The sequence below is a fragment of the Cyprinus carpio genome, chromosome B8, assembly GCF_018340385.1.
Source record: "Cyprinus carpio isolate SPL01 chromosome B8, ASM1834038v1, whole genome shotgun sequence".
In the NCBI taxonomy this organism is placed as follows: Eukaryota; Metazoa; Chordata; class Actinopteri; order Cypriniformes; family Cyprinidae; genus Cyprinus; species Cyprinus carpio.
Window position 1 is genome coordinate 16,032,828 of NC_056604.1, and position 18,550 is coordinate 16,051,377.

Genomic DNA, 18,550 nt, shown 5'->3' on the forward strand with positions numbered 1-18,550 from the left:
ACTGGCAAAATGACTGGAATTGAAATACACAAATAAACAAAGTTGTGTGCCTATAAAGCAGCTGAGGGTTGATTTGTTGGTAGTGACTGCCAATGTTACACTGCAAAAATGTTTGGTTGGATAGGGCTAACAAATGTGGTTTATGTTCTTGTGCCATCAAAATAGCTTTTTTTCTTAGTCAAAAAGAAACTTTTAAGCCAAAAAAAAAAAAAAAAACACAATTCACTGATTAAACCTGGTGCCGTGAAAAGTCTGGTTATTACCCATTAGACTCCAAGAACTTAGATGGAAAAGAAATATATTTTAAAAAAATATATTTCTCTAAAATATTGGAGTTTTAGAGGCCAAAAGCCACTAGAAGGCAGGTAAAATACCACAAATGCCAGCTGTTTCTTTGCTGCGTTTACGGTCAAGTATTATCCACCAGGTAAACAAGCCCCATTGCAAAACCCTGAGGAGAACAAGACTGTTTGGAAAATTTAAAGAACATGACAATGAGCAGACTTGACTTGTGTTAACTCAGTGACGCAATATGAGAACATTTTTTTATATTTTTTGCGAAAGCACAAAAAGTTTGATCAGAAGTCAGTTTTAGTATGTTCAGATAAAGTGAACAAAAGTAGTGGTGCCAGATACAATCTGGGACAGTGTTAAGGCATCATGTTCGTGGCTTATGACAGTCAGCCAAGTTAAAACCGACAGCTTTGCTGACAAGGTGTCACCAGCATTTCCATTATGTAACAAGGTCTATTAAACCTTTACTAGAGCAAAACTATTCACTCAGTATTTTTTTTTCTCATTAAAATTAAAAATAGTTTTTATATTATGAAACATATGAACTAATGTTAACAAAATGAACCTTACTGTAAAATGTAATCAATAATAACTAATAATAACCAACAGAAACTTTGCTAGATTTACAATGTTAACGCATCATCACAGACTGTAAAAAGGGTCCTGAACGTGATGCTGCATCCACACCAGTAGGTGCCAGTATAAAGTCCAATATCTCTGTTGTATCAGGCGGCAAAAATAATAATGCACCTTTCTGAAAAATTGTAATGATAATCATAGCAATGTTATTCCTAGATTCTCATGTCTGCACAGTGATAGAAGGAACATCAAAATGTGCACAATTGTGGAAAAATGTATTTTGTGTGACACTTTGCCACAGTGGTTCAGGGCCTTTAATTACATAGCTGTCTGCATTCATAGCAGGCTATGGAAAAAAAAAAAAGCATGCGTGTCTTCAAGCAAACAGCTTGACGGCTGTTGAGACTGTGGCCTGGCCAATGGCAGAGAAACATTCCAGAGGTGTGAGTTCACATGTGATAGTGGGGCTGTAGGGTGCTATGTGGCGGCTTTCTCAAGGGATATGGTTTTCCCATCAGGGGCTTTCCAGAGAACAGGAACAACTGGGACGACTGAGAAAGGAAGTGTTAACACCTGCCATCCGGAACTCAACAACATTAGACAGATTGCTGAGGGACCTGTACGAAATACAAGATTGATTAATGTGTTCGATGATGTGCGGTTAACTTTTATGTTTTATTTAGAGCATCTGGATTTGTTCGCATCAGGATTCACGGCCAATAAATCCCAAAACACTTTTCATGAGCTGCACAGCCAAGTATGGTGCTATTACCAATCCAGAACAGAGTGTAAAACTGGGAGCAGCCAAAAGCATATTTTAAATAAACACGTATTACTGTTGCACAAGGTGAATGCGCAGGGAAAAATAATAGGTTTGGCTCTTGCAGGCGATTTTAGAGCCAGGAAAATACTCTAGTATCTTCTTAACAATCTGCTCAACCAAGTGTAAAATGTATAAAGACAGTGATGACAACCGCAGACAATTATACTGTCTATTACTACCTGAAGCACAATCTTTCCAAGGCAGAATACTGCTACCTATTGCCGACATAGCTTACAATGCCTCTTACCAACAAACTAACTCATTATGCTCGCATGTCTGGAGATTTCAATACAGAGTTTATGGAAATTGCCATGCAGGCTTGGAAGCTTTATATATTGCATAATGAGATAAAAGAATCTTTTGTTTGGTGAAACAGCCGGAGAGAGTGGAAAAATACTAAGTGTATGAACAAATATGCGCTGAGCAAAATAGTACACGTAACTTGCACACGCACAGATGGGAAAAGCACTTCATGGAAGTTATAAGTGACAGTCTTACGCAACTGTCGCTGTTCGGTATTTTGAAGTGGCGGAGACTGTCATTCGCGACATGAGACTGTTGTCGCACAATTCCTCTGGGTTCATAATTAAATTACTAAGCAACCCCTGAATGGAAAAACACAAAATATCTCCACAAACTTTAACAATAAGGACATTGTTTGAAACAGCAAATGTCACATTTTTGTCTTACAAAACTCTAATGCACAAAGAAAAAACTACAGTGAATGTAAAACACCATATTGTCCAAAACCAATGCAGATGGCAGCTTACTAAAGAGGATCCATAATGATGCGATAATATAAATACCGGTATAAAACTGCAAAAATACTGTGTTGTATCCCAGCTTAATATACAGGGACAACTTTAAGAAAGCCATTCATTTGATTCCCCACAAAAGTGTAAACACTGTTGTGCTATCCAAACATTGCTTTGTTTGTTTAAGAATACTAACCATGCTGACATAGCAACAGTGGCTCAACCAATGGTTTGCATTTGGGGGTTTGGCCATCTGGAAGCCTGACCAATAGCAAGGATGGGCGGAGTCACCAGGAAACCTGTTTGTAAGCAATCAGAAAATCTCATCAATAGCTGTGCATCACTACTCAGCTGCTGTCAAGGCAGTGATACTTAGTTAATTCCCTCAATATAAGAAGTAAGGTAAAGCGATAGCGACACGGATCTACAGGGAGCGAAAGAACGGTGGAGCCCTGAGGATGTGGTCAGGCTACTGTTCAAAGAGGTTGCAGATGTCTAGCCAAATGATGATCTCATGAGTTTCTGCAGGGACCACAGTGGAGGGCTGGGGTGTATTTTCCATCCCTTCACTCTTCCAAGCGCTCTCAGATCCTTGTCTCTGTGGTGGCTCATTACAGACCTTGTGTGTATCACGGCGGTGGGTGTCAAAGCCACTGAAGAGAAAACCTCCTAACTCCCTTCTGATTAATGTCAAGAGCTTTTGCTTTACTCATCAGCATCATAAGCCTGAGGTGAACTTTCATCCTTTTGTATTAAATAAAACAGATAAAACATGTCTGTCTGATACATAATCAAATATGACAAGATGAATGAGATACTTAAAACTGTGAGATATCCTGATAAGATTACAGCTTCTGTGATGAATGTAACTGTAATTATCCAATTAAGAAATTACGTAACTAAATGTAGTGTAAAAAATGTTTAAGCCTATATGGTTATTCCCCAGCAGTTAAGTATAAAATATATAGTGTTGGAAGGGAGAAAGTGCCAAAAAAAGGTTGTTTAGTTAAATATTTGGTGACTTATATTACTGTATATACATATATTATAGTGAAATTGAGGCCTATTTTAAGAAACAACACTGTTGTTTTGGACCCCACTGACTTCATTGCATGGCCAAAAATTCTTGAAATATATATATATATATTTTTTTTTTTCAGTTTTCTCCGCAGCATAAAAGACAGTCATACAGGTTAGGAATGATATGAGGGTGAGTCAATGATGACTGAATTTTCATTTTGAGGTAAACTATCCCTTTAAGATTTTTTGAAAATGTCCCACAGAACTGTCCCAATGTTTGCTTATTTTGACAACAGCATATTGCGATTGAATAAGCACTAAAGTCAAGTAATTAAAAAAAAGTAATGTTCAGTGGAAAATATAGAAGCTCCATCAATTGGTGACCCCCCAAAACTGGCAGCAGAAGCAAGCTGCGGTTGATTGAGGCCCTTCTTTTAATCTGCAAGGTATTACCGTATTTGCTGAACATGGGAAATAATAACAAATGGTGAGACCCTCACACTGAGACACGGGATACCGTATGTGCTTTGCTTGGAACCTCGCCTCACCACACCACGACTCTCTGAGGTTTCCAACTCCTGGATTTTTCCGTATGGCTCAGGGTTGTAATACTAAGCTATTGTTTATCTAGTATCAATAATTGGAAGGAGTGGAAAGAGAGAACGGAGAGTTGTCTTAAGGGACGTGGAAGTTACCTTGCTTCCAAAATCAGCAAGCCAAAAACCCCCACAAAACTGGGGACTTCATTTATAAAAAGCATAATGTTAAAAACAGATGAAGAAATATGGATAAATAAAGGCATAAACTGACATGAAAATGTATGAGTATTAAATTAATAGTATACTTATGCATATACATATTACATATTAATGTCACATAACGATCGAAGAAATATGGTTATCTCGAATAAAGGCATAAACTTATTTTTCTCGTTATCCGTCGACATAACGAAGTGTTTTCATGAAACTTAATGTTCTCTAAGAATTACAAAACTGAGTATAGACCTGAAATTAATGATGGGGTATACTTTACTGTACGCGGACCTATACATATTACTGACATTTACATAATGTTAAATGCTTGAATCAATAAATATTTTGTGTACTTCCTGCTAGATGTGAGTTGTTCTATTTTCTTCAAAACCAAGGTTGACAATCACTGTACTCTGTTTGATTATGTATGTTTGGTGTTTAATGACGCTACAGTGGAAATTTAACGATGTAGGCTGAAAACATGTTAACCATATTATGATGAAATAATGTATATGTAAATCCACAATCTTTTGCATGAGGTTTTTTTTCCATACATTACCGAACAGTGAAACTCTTTTCAAAACATTTTTGGACTGAGAAAGAGGGAAAAGAAAATAGGCAGCTAGAATATGTCAAGCACACATTTTTGGACTGAGAAAGAGGGATTGTAACGTATTATTATCTAAAATACAGGCAAAAACATTCAACATCATGAATGACAATAAAATACATACATTAGTTTATTCAGAATATATATTTTTTATTATTAAACTAAAAGAGAACCACAGCATGAAAACATACAGTAAATCTAAAATTTTTCTTAAAAGAGTCAAACTTGTGATACATACTTAGTGCTGTATCTCATGAGTCCATTAGTTTATTCAGAATATATAATATTTACAACAAATAAAAAAAATAACACAACCAAAAAAAAATTCAAAAAAAATCAAAATCATAAAGGCAAAAACAAAAAACATACATTAGTTTATAAAAAATACATAAAATCTAAAATCTGAAAATCCAAAAAAAAAAAAAAAAAATCTGAAAATCCAAAAAAAAAAAAAAAAAAAACATTTAAAGCTGTTAAATCTGACAAAGCTCTGAGCTAATGAGCTTTTATATTTTTATTCTGTCAAACAAATACATGGATATTGCACAGACCATGATTGGTTTGCTAATTTATTACTAAATATCTAAAAGTCTGACAATGTCACACAGCTCATACTCTGCCAGTGAGTGGAAATACCTCTGGATTTCTCTCTTCTGTGAAAGAATTCCACATTTTTATCCCCCGATGGAAGAATTAATGACAAGAACTGATTCATAACTCTCATAAAACGTACAAGCCTGGTGACAAAGGGAGCAGTTTACACCTAGAGAGACCACACTTTCAGAAAAATAAGGAACTTTTGGAAAGCCACCCGAAGGCATAAAACCCCAAAAGTTCAACATGGAAATAAAATTAAGAGTTAGAGGTCACAGGGTCACGAATTGCTTCCTTTTCCATTCGCCTCTGTGGTTGAAAACACCTCTCTGGTTTTCTCATTCAAAACAGGAGTCCTTCACATTTGTCATTTTAAGTGCTGTTTTTGCAATGGATATCAAAATGATTAATATGCTTCAACTGAAACAATTACAGAAAGAGATTTTAAAATAAGTTGAAACAGTAACTCTTAATAACAAAAATAACAAGTCTTAATAATATTCACAAAATGTTTTAGAACTTTTACATTATTACCCTGCATTCACACACACAAAGCGACTGTGTTTTGCCTATTCGTGCCTCTATAATGCTAGATCAGTGGGTTTAATTTTCTCTAAGCTCATTTGGATCAAAAATAAAAAGCCAAAACAAATTAATTCAAAGAAAACAAAGCCTATGCTCCAGGAGACTCAAGTAGTTGCTCTTGAAAATAAAGTACCCTCAACAAAGGGTCTCATCCATCTATTAATGCCCCAATTATCCCGCTCTGTATAATGATGGGAATCATCTAAAAAGGGGCGTAGAAACAGAAGAGAGAGAGAGAACAGAAGGTGAATGGAGTATTTTGCCCCAAGGTTGAATCTTCAGCCAAGACCCCTAAAGATAGAGAACAGTCCCTTTCTGTGTGTGTGAGGCTACGCCAGTCCAAAACAAACAAGTGCTCTCTTTCAAGTGCAGTATTGGAATACTGAGCACCTCGCTCCTATCACCTCACACTGCTCTCATCAGCACAAAGGATTTGAGCAATGTCACCCAAACATCAGTACAGAGGAGCTAATGGTGCATATCTGAACACAGGCTATACTGTAGCTCAATAATAAGTTGAGGCCCAAAGCCTCCTATAGGTAGAGGTCTTCAATGGCCTTGATATAAAGATGATGAGTTCATAAACTACTTTCTTCTTGTTGAGTAAACTTTGGTCATTCTACAAAACATAAACCTTTTTTTTTTCAGTTAATGAATTGTACTGTGCTATCTTATGATAAATACATTGTAATATATTAAGGAACATAATTATGGCTTTAGAAAGGTAATAGGACTTTACAGTTTAACATTATAAGGTTTACACTTTATAAGCTATACACTACCAAAGTTTGAGGTCAGTAAGATTATTATTTTTTTTTAATTTTATATTTCCACAAAACGAAGCAGATAATAAGTAAAACTGTTTTCAACATTGATAATAATAGAAAATGTTTTCTGAGTAGCAAATAGCAATATGAGAATGGTTTTTAAAGGATCATGTGACTCTGAAGACTGGAGCAATGGCTGCTGAAAATTCAGCATTGTCATCACAGGAATAAATGAAATTTTAAAATATATTAAAATAGAAAACAGTTATTTTAAATTGTTGCAATATTTCACAATTTAACAATTTCTACAGTTTTTAATACAGTCTTGGTGAGCATAGATTTCTTTTTTAGAGAGAGAGAAAGAGAGAGAGAGAGAGAGAAACTTATTCAACCCCAAACTTTTGAACGGTAGTGTAGTTGACTCAGAAATGAAAATTCTTTCATCGTTTTCTTACCCTTTAAATAACAGCTCCAACAGAAGGTATGAGGAAGCCAATTTATAATTACTGATTTTCGTGTTTTTTTATGGGATGTGTTCTTGGATTTGGATTTCTGTGTTTGTTCCAGAGGTTTGTGAATCTGTATCGCTTTCCCATAGACTTCTCCTGCAGACAGGAAATGATCTCACACTGATCTTTGGCTTGGCTGGAAATCAGTAAAACAGGCAAAGCTTAAGCTGACATATTCAAGCTGCATCATTGGAGAACAAAAGGACAACAGAGGACAATTGAAAAACCTCATGTTGCACTGTACCGTGCTTACTCACAACAACTGAAAACTAAACATCTAATGCTTAAAACTAAACTAAAGATATGCCACCAAACTTCAGCAATTTTTTTTATTTTTTTTTATTAATATGTATTCCACAAAAATCATCTTTATATAACTGACGCGATCCCATAATGTGGTGAAATGTGTGGTCCGTCTGTGTTGGGACAAGACACTTGCATTTACTGTGATACTGACTTGCTGTCATCAAATAGAGAAACAAATATCTAGAAAGACTCACAGAAATAAGTCATCCACTCAGCAGGAAAATGACAGGTACCATGCTGGTTCTCATTGCACGCATGTTGCTCATATTTCACAGGATCTTCTGTTCTGAGCGCAAGCATGAGAGTAGAACTCTGTTTAACAGAAAAGTGATTCGCTGATGACGGACCCGACAGGCAATATGGAGGTTTTTTTAACATAAGATGATCTAATCTGAACAAAAATTATGTTTAAAGACCTCATGAAATCAAAATGTCTCAACTAAACCTCCCGCCGTTTCAACAGGAAACAAAGACTGACAAATATTCAAGGTCTGAAACAATCAGCACTTTTTGCTAAACTCCTTTAAATATCCAGAGGTGCAGATAGTTGACGTCCACACTCTAGCCTATAGAGGGTCACTGACTAAAAATCACCTCCCCCTTCAGTTAACACAAGCAAACAAGGCAATATCTTAAGCATAACGTTAAGCATAACGTCACCTGCAGTGCTGCCACATCACTCTTGCTCCGTTCCCGGCAGCAGTGAGCATTAAAACTAGCAGACCTGAACCCAAGCGGGCATTAACAGAGCACACCTTGTTCTCAGCTGTGACTTAAGGAGAAAAGCTTCTGCAGTTAGACATCAACGCAAGTCATGATTTAATTTGGCCATGTCACTCACAACTTTTATAGACACTTCAAATTTAAGGACCATGTAGCACAAATGTTCATTTTCCAAACCTGTATGAGCTCCTTTTTTTTCTGTGGATCACAAAAGATTGCTTCCAATGTGAATGAAAGGCAATGGGGTCCAAAACCACACTTGCAGACATTTGTACAAATATAATCTGTGTGTGTGTGTGAGAGAGAGAGTACATTTTTGAAGAAGGCCATCCAAAATGTAGAAGAATTTGTTTTGATTTGGAAAAACAGATTTGGAGAAATGTAGCATTTAATCACTTGCTCACCAATGGATCCTCTGCAGTGAATGGGTGTCGTCAGAATGAGAGTCAAACAGCTGATAAAAAAACATCACAATAATTCATAAGAAATCCATACAAATCCAGTCCATCAATTAATGTCTTGTGAAGTAAAAAGTTGCGTGCATGTAGTAAACAATTCCATCATTAAGGCATTTTACCTTTAAAAGTCCATAATCCATAATAACCTTATTGTTCTCTCATATCAAAGTCCACCAAATTATTCAACTGTTTTGGTCTGTAATTACTTGTTAATGGTTTGAAGTTATATACATCTTAATTATGGATAATTTTTTTACAATCACCCTGCTTTTTGTTTCACAAGATGGTAATTGATAAACCGGAGTTGTGTGGATTAATAGTGGATTGTTGTGATGCTTTTATCAGCTGTTTGAATTCTCACTCTGACGGCACCCATTCACTGCACAGGATCCATTGGTAAACAGTGATGTAATGCTACACTTTAAATCTTTTCTGATGAACATTTTAAGCAAATCTTTATTTTTGGGTGAACTATTCCTTTAAGATTGCTACACTTTAAATCAGGCTTTTAATGCACTATCAAAATTGATATTCAGAAAATACCATAAATCAGATGTGCTCTTAAGCAGGCAAAATCCAGAACCACTTAAATAGTTCTCAATTTCACCTTCTCTGGTTCTGTCAGGTTTGCAGCAAATTTTTGTTAATGGATCAAGCACATTCAAAGTGCATGGTTTCAATTTCCAAATTAAAGGTCAAAAGGAAACTATTCAATCACAAAAAGGAAAATATCTTCAGATATACTTTCATAGCTGATGCTTCCACTCCTCCTATAAATAAATCTGATCTGGTTGTTACTGGCAGCTGAAATTTATTTTTTACAGGAAAGGGAAACTATCTAAAGTGCTCTGGCAGTGTATCAACGGCTTGAAATGAATGAGGTTTATCTCGCATATTCGATCCTCCTCAAGAGTGAAACGAGATGATTTTTAACCACAAGCACAACGTTATGTTGAGCGACAGCCCTGAGTGACAATTCCTAGCAGATGGAATTTTTCCATATGTTCAGCTAGATCATTGTAAAATGATGTCTTTGAGAGAATGCCTGAGGAAATATCATTAGTTGGATAATTACTGGAAACATCTGCCTTCGCCTTTGAATCCCTCTCTGTTTATCCTGCATTATCTCAGGAGTGGTTTTGCCCTCTTATATTTGAGCTCAATGGGCTCAGCGTGTGTCACTGGGGACTTTAATGCAAGGCATCTGTTAAAAGCTTCACTATACTCTCCTTCCATAGATTCCTTCCTCGTGATGTATAGAGGACTGTCTTGTAAAAAAAAATCCATATGGAAGCTGTAAGTCATGATTTTTACATGAAGTACACATAAAAGACCATGAATATTAAAGTTTTAAAGCTGATGTGACAAGAGCGTGCCATTTTAAGTATAAAACTGACAGCTGCGAAGTGAAGATGCATCTCTATACTCCACAAAACCGGCATGGAAGTGGAAAAACTGCAAGTAAAATAGAGATAATCAGCATTTAATGCACATTCCAGCACAGGATCCCTAACGTAAATATAACTAATGGGCCCTCAAATGGATGTCAAATGTCGAAATGTGGAAAGTTCTGATCTTCAGGGACTTCTTTGACTTCTGAATAAAATCGAGAGTCTGCTATTCCTCTCAACTGCAAATTTATGAGACTTAAGGAAGCCTGAGATGTGATGACAATTTCACAATAATGTTCACTTGGACATCTTTCTGACTCCCCGAGGCAATCACAAAGACATTATGAGGTAGACAATTTTATGGCCATACAGGACTATCAAACTGTGGAAAGTGGATGCAAGATAGATTAAAATTCATATCACTCATGTTATTTTTTAGAAGTGCCTGAGCAATTTTTGTGGAGTGGAGTCTGTGGGATAGCCCACTAAAATAACTGTAAATCGCACCAGCCACATGTGGCTCGAGGAAAAAAAACATGTTAGGCACAGCAGGAAAATAAAACTTAGGAAATAAGGAAAACTCCAGCATACTTTGGGAAGGAAATTAATGATGGTGAAAGAGAGCCTTTGTATGGGGAACTGGAACGCAAAACCATTTAAGCTTAACACTTCAGATGCATTTTTAGAGATTTTAGAAGAATTTAAGATCAGCAATTTGTCTCCAATTACCATTAAAGAGTCAACACTAATTTATTACCTTTATAGATAACCTAAAAAAAAAAGGTCCAATATTGGATGTGCCACTCAATGACTGCAGCTGTGTCCCATACACAAACACACACCATTATCATGGCACACTAGCAAGCACATAAACCAGTCTGCTTTTCTATACACTCAATGTCAGACAGCCAGGTGTGGAATCAATAGCCTGATCTCATTTTTCAAGCAAAGCACATGTGCTCCGGCCCCCTATGAGACTATGGAAAATGACTTGGGGTAGGGCTACTGTTACATGCGCGAACGTGTCAGTGTCAAGGAAGGTCTATGTTCAAATATTACTCACAGGTGAGGCAGACAGCTCTGAGTCAGCTCAGAATGAAGCCAGGACTAATAGAGCAGCCATGGAGACATTTAGCTGCATGTACAGAAATACCAGTCAAAACTGATCCAAAATAAACTACTAAAATCAAGTTTTCACTGCATGGTCGATTACATGTAATTGGAAGCTTACGGTGGATGGGAGAATGAAGTATGCATGCAAATTTGTGCAATTTCCCTCCACTTATAATTAGGGCTGTCAATCGCATCTATCAATATTTAACTGTACATAATCTCAGTTTTATGCCATTAATGCATTCCTGTTTAAGAAAAGAAAACTAAATAATAATAGAGCCTTGTGTAATTATTAGCTTCAGCATTTTGACAAAAATTTCTGCAACAGCTCTGCTTGCTTGTCTCACTTGCAGAAAACAAGATTCCTGCCTTTTTTGTGTTAAAAAAACTATTAAAGCAGAAAGAAAATAATTTAATTCAATTTAAAATTTAACTGAATAATTATTAAATAATAATAAAATAAATACATTTACTTTGACAGTCCAACATCACATATATTATAAAATTAAATAATTCAAGAATTATTGAAATTATTCATTGATTTATTATTATTATAGAATTTATTTATTTAAAATGTATTTTTTATTTTTATTTTGTATTCAATATGTTATTTGGGATGTTATTTACTGTTAAGAAAACAATAAACATTCATTAAAAAAGGAAACTTTTTATCGATTACAGTATATAATGTCTTAGGCTAATCAACAAGAAGGGTCAATATGATAATCTTTTTCACAATTTCACAAAAAGGAAGTTTCATGGTCAATTTCTTGCTGTTGCTGACAACAACCCTTTTCATGGTGGTGATGTCAGTTATTTCAGAGTGGAAAGGATGAGTAATCTGAGGCCTTGGGGTGAAAGGGTCACCTGAGGTCAATGCAAGCACATCCATCATCAATGGAGACAGGAGAACACTTCAGCCTTGTTCTGACTAATGTTTACCCAGCAGAATCTGTGTGGTTCCTCACCGCTTTCATTCGTATAATGTGTGCAGAATGGCGCAAATGAAAAGTCAATGCTTTTATGGAAAAAGTTCACCCTGAACAAATGCACAGTTCCTGTCAACCTCCGCTTGACAAGATTTCAATGGAATGAATGCACTTTTTACAGCCTAAATACATGAAAGTTACTCCTACATACACATCCCCCATGATTCTTGATCCTTGCAGCTGGGATGATGTCACAGATCATTTTCTTGGTTTGGTCCACCTCCGCTATAATTAGACTTTCACCCTGCAAGCCCTTTTTATCTTCACAAACCAAGACAAGATCCGTGTCAAACAATGAATTAATTATTGCTGCCCTGCAATCATTTGCAACCATCCAAACAAACACAAAGCTTTTTGACAAAAACAAACTGTTGCTCTGAGGAACTGTCCGTGACCTCAGATGCTCACTTTTTCCATGTCTGGAAAACTTGAGCACATTGGTCTTCATGCATGATCACAGCAGATCAAAGATCCTTTTCTAATCTGAGGTCTATTCAGGATTTAAAAGTTGTTGTATATTTCACATCTGACTTGTTTTTCCATGAACTTTTGAACTCTTACTGACAACTTATAACAGTCAAAATAATTAGATAATATGTTCTGCAGAATATGTGTGAAGATATTGAGATGATACTGTTTAAAAGTTTGGGGTCGGTTTAAGACTTTTTAATGTTTTTGAAAAAAAAAAAAAAAATCTATTATGCTCACCAATGCTGCATTTGTTTGATTAGAAATACAGTAAAAACTGAAAACTTGTATAATATTACAATTTAAAATAACTTTTTATATATATATTAATATATTTGGAAATGTAATTGATTCATGTGATGGCAAAGCTAAATTTTCAGCAACATTACTACATCCTTCAGTGTCACATGATCCTTCAAAAATCATTCTAATATGCTAATTTGCTTTTCAAGAAACATTCTGTATCTTTAGTCAAACAGTTGATGGTTGCCATTGACTTCCATAGTAGGAAAAAAACATACTATGGAAGTATTTTTAACCACCAACTGTTTGATTCCCAGTAATCTTCAAAATATCTTCTTTTATGTTCAACATAAGAAAGCAACTCATACAGGTTTGGAATGACATGAGAGTGAGTAAATGATGATAGAATTTTCATTTTTGGGTGAACTATCCCTTTAAGTTTAGATATTGGGTAAGATTAGGGATATAGAATATGGTCATGCAGAATACATGCTTTATATGCATTAATAAACAGCCAGTATGTTAATACTAGGCATGCTAAAAATCAACTAGTTAATAGTGAGAATTGTTGCAAATATTAAAGTGTTACCAAAAATGCCAATATAAAATGAAAAAGAAATTCCTTTCAAAGCACTTTGTTAGGTCACTGATCAGTTGTTAGCAAATCAGTGATCATGTGAACTTCTTTAGATAAAAGGTCAGATTGCCTTACTTCCACTAAAGCACACAAGATGCTCTTTAGAACACTCCTATCATGCTGAATAACACGGATCATCACACACAGGCTTTTGACTTCTGAAGAAATACAAAACCTGGCATTAGCAGATAGGTGACATCACACTCCTTGTGTTTGTGCCCGCTGAACAAGGTGCACTGCATCAGGTATAACAAGAGGCCATATCAGCAACAAATCCTCAAGATAAACTACTATCGTTCATGCTTCCTTTGAACTGCGTTTCTACCCGCTGACTATCTGAAGTTAACACTCTCTGTGCCTCCCAGTCACAACAGAAAAAGACAGATATCCCCAACTGTTCTCTTTTTGCTATTAAGTGGCTCAAAGCCCAGGTGTGTACAACAGTGCCTTGTTACAGAAAAAAATTAATGAACAAAAGTGGAAAAAACAAAAGACAGATGGAAAGTACAGGGATGAAAAGAAAGGGAAATGAAAGAAAGTGGTAGTTTTGATGGGGATGCAAAGAACTGAGCAATGTCAAATGACAGACAGCTTGAAACATGTTTATTTGCATTTATGAGATGCTTATGCTTGCAAACAGGGCAAGAACTTTCATGTTGCACATTGATGTCAAACATTTTTGATTTATAGAGACAATCATGGTCCTCTCCACAGCGATGACTTCAGCACTGAGATATTTTGGTCAGTCTCTCTCTTTTCTCATCAATTATTTTGGAGCTTTTTCGCTTTGGTCTGACTTGCAGTTAGAGCACCTCATCCACTTAGTTATGTAAAAAGTGTTGAGCATATCTAGCAACCCAAACTATTTTAATATACACCTCATCAACATTTCATTTTATGCATTATTTATCTTTTTTAATCACGAGTTTGTAAGGAATAAGCACATTTACCAAACTATTTTCTAACAAGCAACAAGCATGTTTTTTATTCCAATTATATCCTGCTTTATGTCTCACAAACAATATTTTGCAAGAGGTTTTCTTTTCATTTGAAATTTATGTTTATGTAACTATTTAGATGAGCCAAAATGATTAAAGACACAATAAAACCCCAAAGAAAAAGCTTTTCATTTTTATTTTTTTCATTTATCATTTAAAGTGAGTGTGCAAATGTTTTGATAAATTAACCATTTGTGGACAAACATTATTTAGTATTATAGAATGTAGGTGAGTAGGAAGAAATCAGGTATGGGTAAACCTTGATGAGACCAGATAATGTGGTTGTGAAAAGTGACTGCTTATATATAGTAGGTGATGAGGTGAATGGTGGCAGGTGTGAAGCAGGCGGGATGCTGGGAAATGGAGTCCTTAATTAAGTAATGTGACTGGGATGGTGAACTTGTGACAATAATATTAAAGGTTTTATTCAAGTTTTTAATAAATTTTTATTTTGCATTAGCTTTTATTTGAATTTTAGTGAAAGTTTTAGAAATTTTTGTATTTTTATATGTCTATATAGTTTTAATATTATTACTAAATAGTTATTATTATTATTATTACTATATAGTTTATTATATTTTTATTACAGTTCAAGTCTTAGTTATTTTAGTACAAGTTAAATTACAGTAGCATGAGCAATATTTCTTTGGTAGTTATCTGAAATAAAACTTAAGACAAGACTCTTCTAAATCAGTAGCAGCGATATTAAAGTGAACTAAAACTAAAGCCATAAAGTATATGCATATATGGGTGTGTGTGTGTGTGTGTGTGTGTGTGTGTGTGTGTGTGTGTGTGTGTGTGTGTAAGGTAACCTCTTGAAAGTGATCTTTGATCAGAAGTGTTATATAAATATATATAACTTGATGTACTAAAAGTTCTAAAACTTAAATAAAAATTAAGACTATATAGACATTAAAAACGAATAAAAAATTATTAGCAATTTATTTATGACAAAATTATCTGACAAAATTATTTATCGAATTACAAAATATATACCTAATGAAACATACTTGCAGCTTGAGCTAAGAGCAAGCAACCTCTGAGAAACAACTAATTAGTTAACATGAAAGGCTATGAGCTAATGCTCGGAAATATTGCATCTATGTATCAATTAAACACACCTGTAAGGGAAATGATGCCATTTACATCAGGGGATGATTCGCAGCGGGTGGACATGAATTTGAGCCTGATTACAACCCCATATATTGCTTTCACCTGTCTTTCACATCATTATTTCTCCATTGGAACCACTGTGTTCAGCAACAGATGCTAGTCTGAGTTTTCTTTCTGAAGTGAGATGCAGTCTGGGAGCTATTCATTTGAGATCACTTTGTCTTTTCCTTTCCTCACCTGAAGGAAAATCGCTAACAATCTAGCATCTTTGCTAGGCACGTGTTCTTAGTCAGAAATCTAGTGAGAATCTCTCACTTGATTTTCCTCTCAAATTTTGCCTTTGAAAAGCATTGATTAGTCACACAGAAAGAATATTTTCCTTTCATTGCTGTATGTGTTTTGGATTAGCAATGAAAAGAGAAGCAACTCACAGTTACACACTGGTTTTGGATGAATTCCAAGCACACAGTCCTCAGCCTAGAATCTGACACAGTTAACTGAGTCTATGACACAGATTAGAGAGCTCGATACAAACCACAGTGCTGACTGGCATTGTGAATAAGACAAAACAAATGCAAAAAAACCCCAACACATGGTACAGTTTTTCCCACCACTAGCATGTGGAAAACTGATGTTCACATCTAATAACACTTCTGATCAAAGATCACTTTCAAGAGGTTACCTTATAAAGTCTTTTGGTCTAACACCACTTCATGTGTCTCTGATAGAAATAAATGCTGCCATAGTAACTGTGGATTTCTGAACATCTAACTAAAATATTTAGCAGCTGCTCGTTACATTCATTATCTCAGATATCACGTTTGGTGTACTAAGAGATAAACTGAAAGAACGAATGATAGAACGATAGATAGACAGACAGAGAGACAGAATGAATGAATGAACAAACAAACGATTGACAGAACAAATGATACAAGCGAGCGAACGAGTGACAGAGACAGACAGATAGATAAAATGAACAGATGAACAATAGATAGAGTGAATGATAGAATGATAGAACAATATAACAACAGATTGATAGATATATAGATAGAATATGTTTAGATACAATATAATATGGACAGAATGTTTCAATTCTCCCTTTTCAATCAAAACTTTACTGCTTCTTCACGGCAAATCACATCAGGAAAAAGTAGTTTATTTCCAAGACTTTTGGGATATCAGGCATAACGTTTGATTCTCTGAGCTGTGTTCCAGAGGAACGTTTCTGCCAAGCAAAGCAAGACTCTGTACCTAGCACCAACAAAACCGCTTCAGAGTGTACCGATAAAATCCAAGGAATAATTTACAGATGACTTTACCCTTTTGTCAGCATTTTCCAATTTCTTTCTTTTTCATGTGCTCAAAATGAAGTATTAACAGGTTTAAAATGCAGTTAAGCCACTGAAAATACATTATCCCCCATATATATATATATATATATATATATATATATATATATATATATATATGTATGTATGTAAATTTAATGTCTTAGCTACACTACATACTAGATATCTGTTATCGACATTACAGTAGGATAATTTACATAACTGCTTTTTATTCTAAAAAATGAATGAAATAAAGAGTGGTGGATTGTTCAAGAACATTTGTCTTTTGGTTCAGAATTCCAAGATCTTTCTCAAGTTTCATTGCTAACCCTTTTTACACTTTCCCTGCTTAAAAGAGGACAAAAGTCTGTTCACAGTCTAAAGTTAATGGATCTTGATTGATCAGAGACAGATGATAATGGGATACACACTCAGTCAGTCAGTGTGGATTACAACTCCCCAAAGATCTCAGGTGAGATCCTAAAACCAGGTGAGCTTGACCTTATAAGAATCACAGTTTCTGTTCAACATCTGCTCTAAGAACACCTTGTGAGTCGTTGAGAGTGAACGTTCCATAGAGAAACATCCCATATCAGACAGCTTGTAAATACCCTCAAACTGATTTCCTGTTTGGGATAATAAAAAACCACCACAGCATGCTAGAGCTTTCATTATAGTCCATAGACCACTGTAGAGAAATGCTTATAAATGCAGGGAAATGTGAAATTAATAATCTTGGGTGTAGAATGGTTTGACTCTTTTGAACATTTTTAACAGTTTTTAAATCATTTTCTTAATTTAATTAATTAATTAATTTAAATTAAATATTCAAAATACATTTCAGGTAACAGGTCCACCAGGTCAAACCACAGTGCATGTGCTGTTCACATATTCAAAACCACAACCCACTGGCCCCTGAAAATTAAACAGGATGTTACCAATAAAACAAAAATTCAGACCTACTCCACAACAACAACAACAACGACTATGAAACTGTGGTAGTGCAGCGAAATAAACAAGCTGTTGTCAGTATAAATAACTGCATCACCAAACTCCTGCACATAAAAAGTAGCCTTGTGATTTATTTCCAGCAATAACAGAGATGCACAGGTCAATCACTGTTATTATTACTTTTTATAAACCAACTCCAACGTAAAACCAAGAAAGAAGTTCATTATCTCAATTAAAAGCCAAAAAAAGACAGAATTACCATGCTTCCCTCTCTCTTTTCCTCTCATTTTTATCTTTCTACCCCTCATTCTAGCCAGGCTCCTAACCCTATATCCATGCCCAATTAGGACCTGATTGCTGTGACATCACTGAACTCCAGAAAACAGTTGCAGCTGGTAGCCGACCGGCCGGAAATAGACACAGAAAGAGAGAACTGAATAGCAGGGGTTGTGAATATGGGTGGGGGATTAGAAGCTCATGCTTTCAGATCCCTTTGTGCCAAGGGGAGGAGAGAGTGGAGAGGGGGTGGACCAACCCCAAATCC

The 18,550-nt window shown here is 35.5% G+C and overlaps 1 protein-coding gene across 1 annotated transcript in view; it reads right to left on the reverse strand.

Annotated features, from left to right (window-relative positions):
• Positions 1-18,550, reverse strand: part of ralgps1 (Ral GEF with PH domain and SH3 binding motif 1) — a 79,793-nt gene that overhangs the window by 23,185 nt on the left and 38,058 nt on the right. The window lies entirely within an intron of this gene.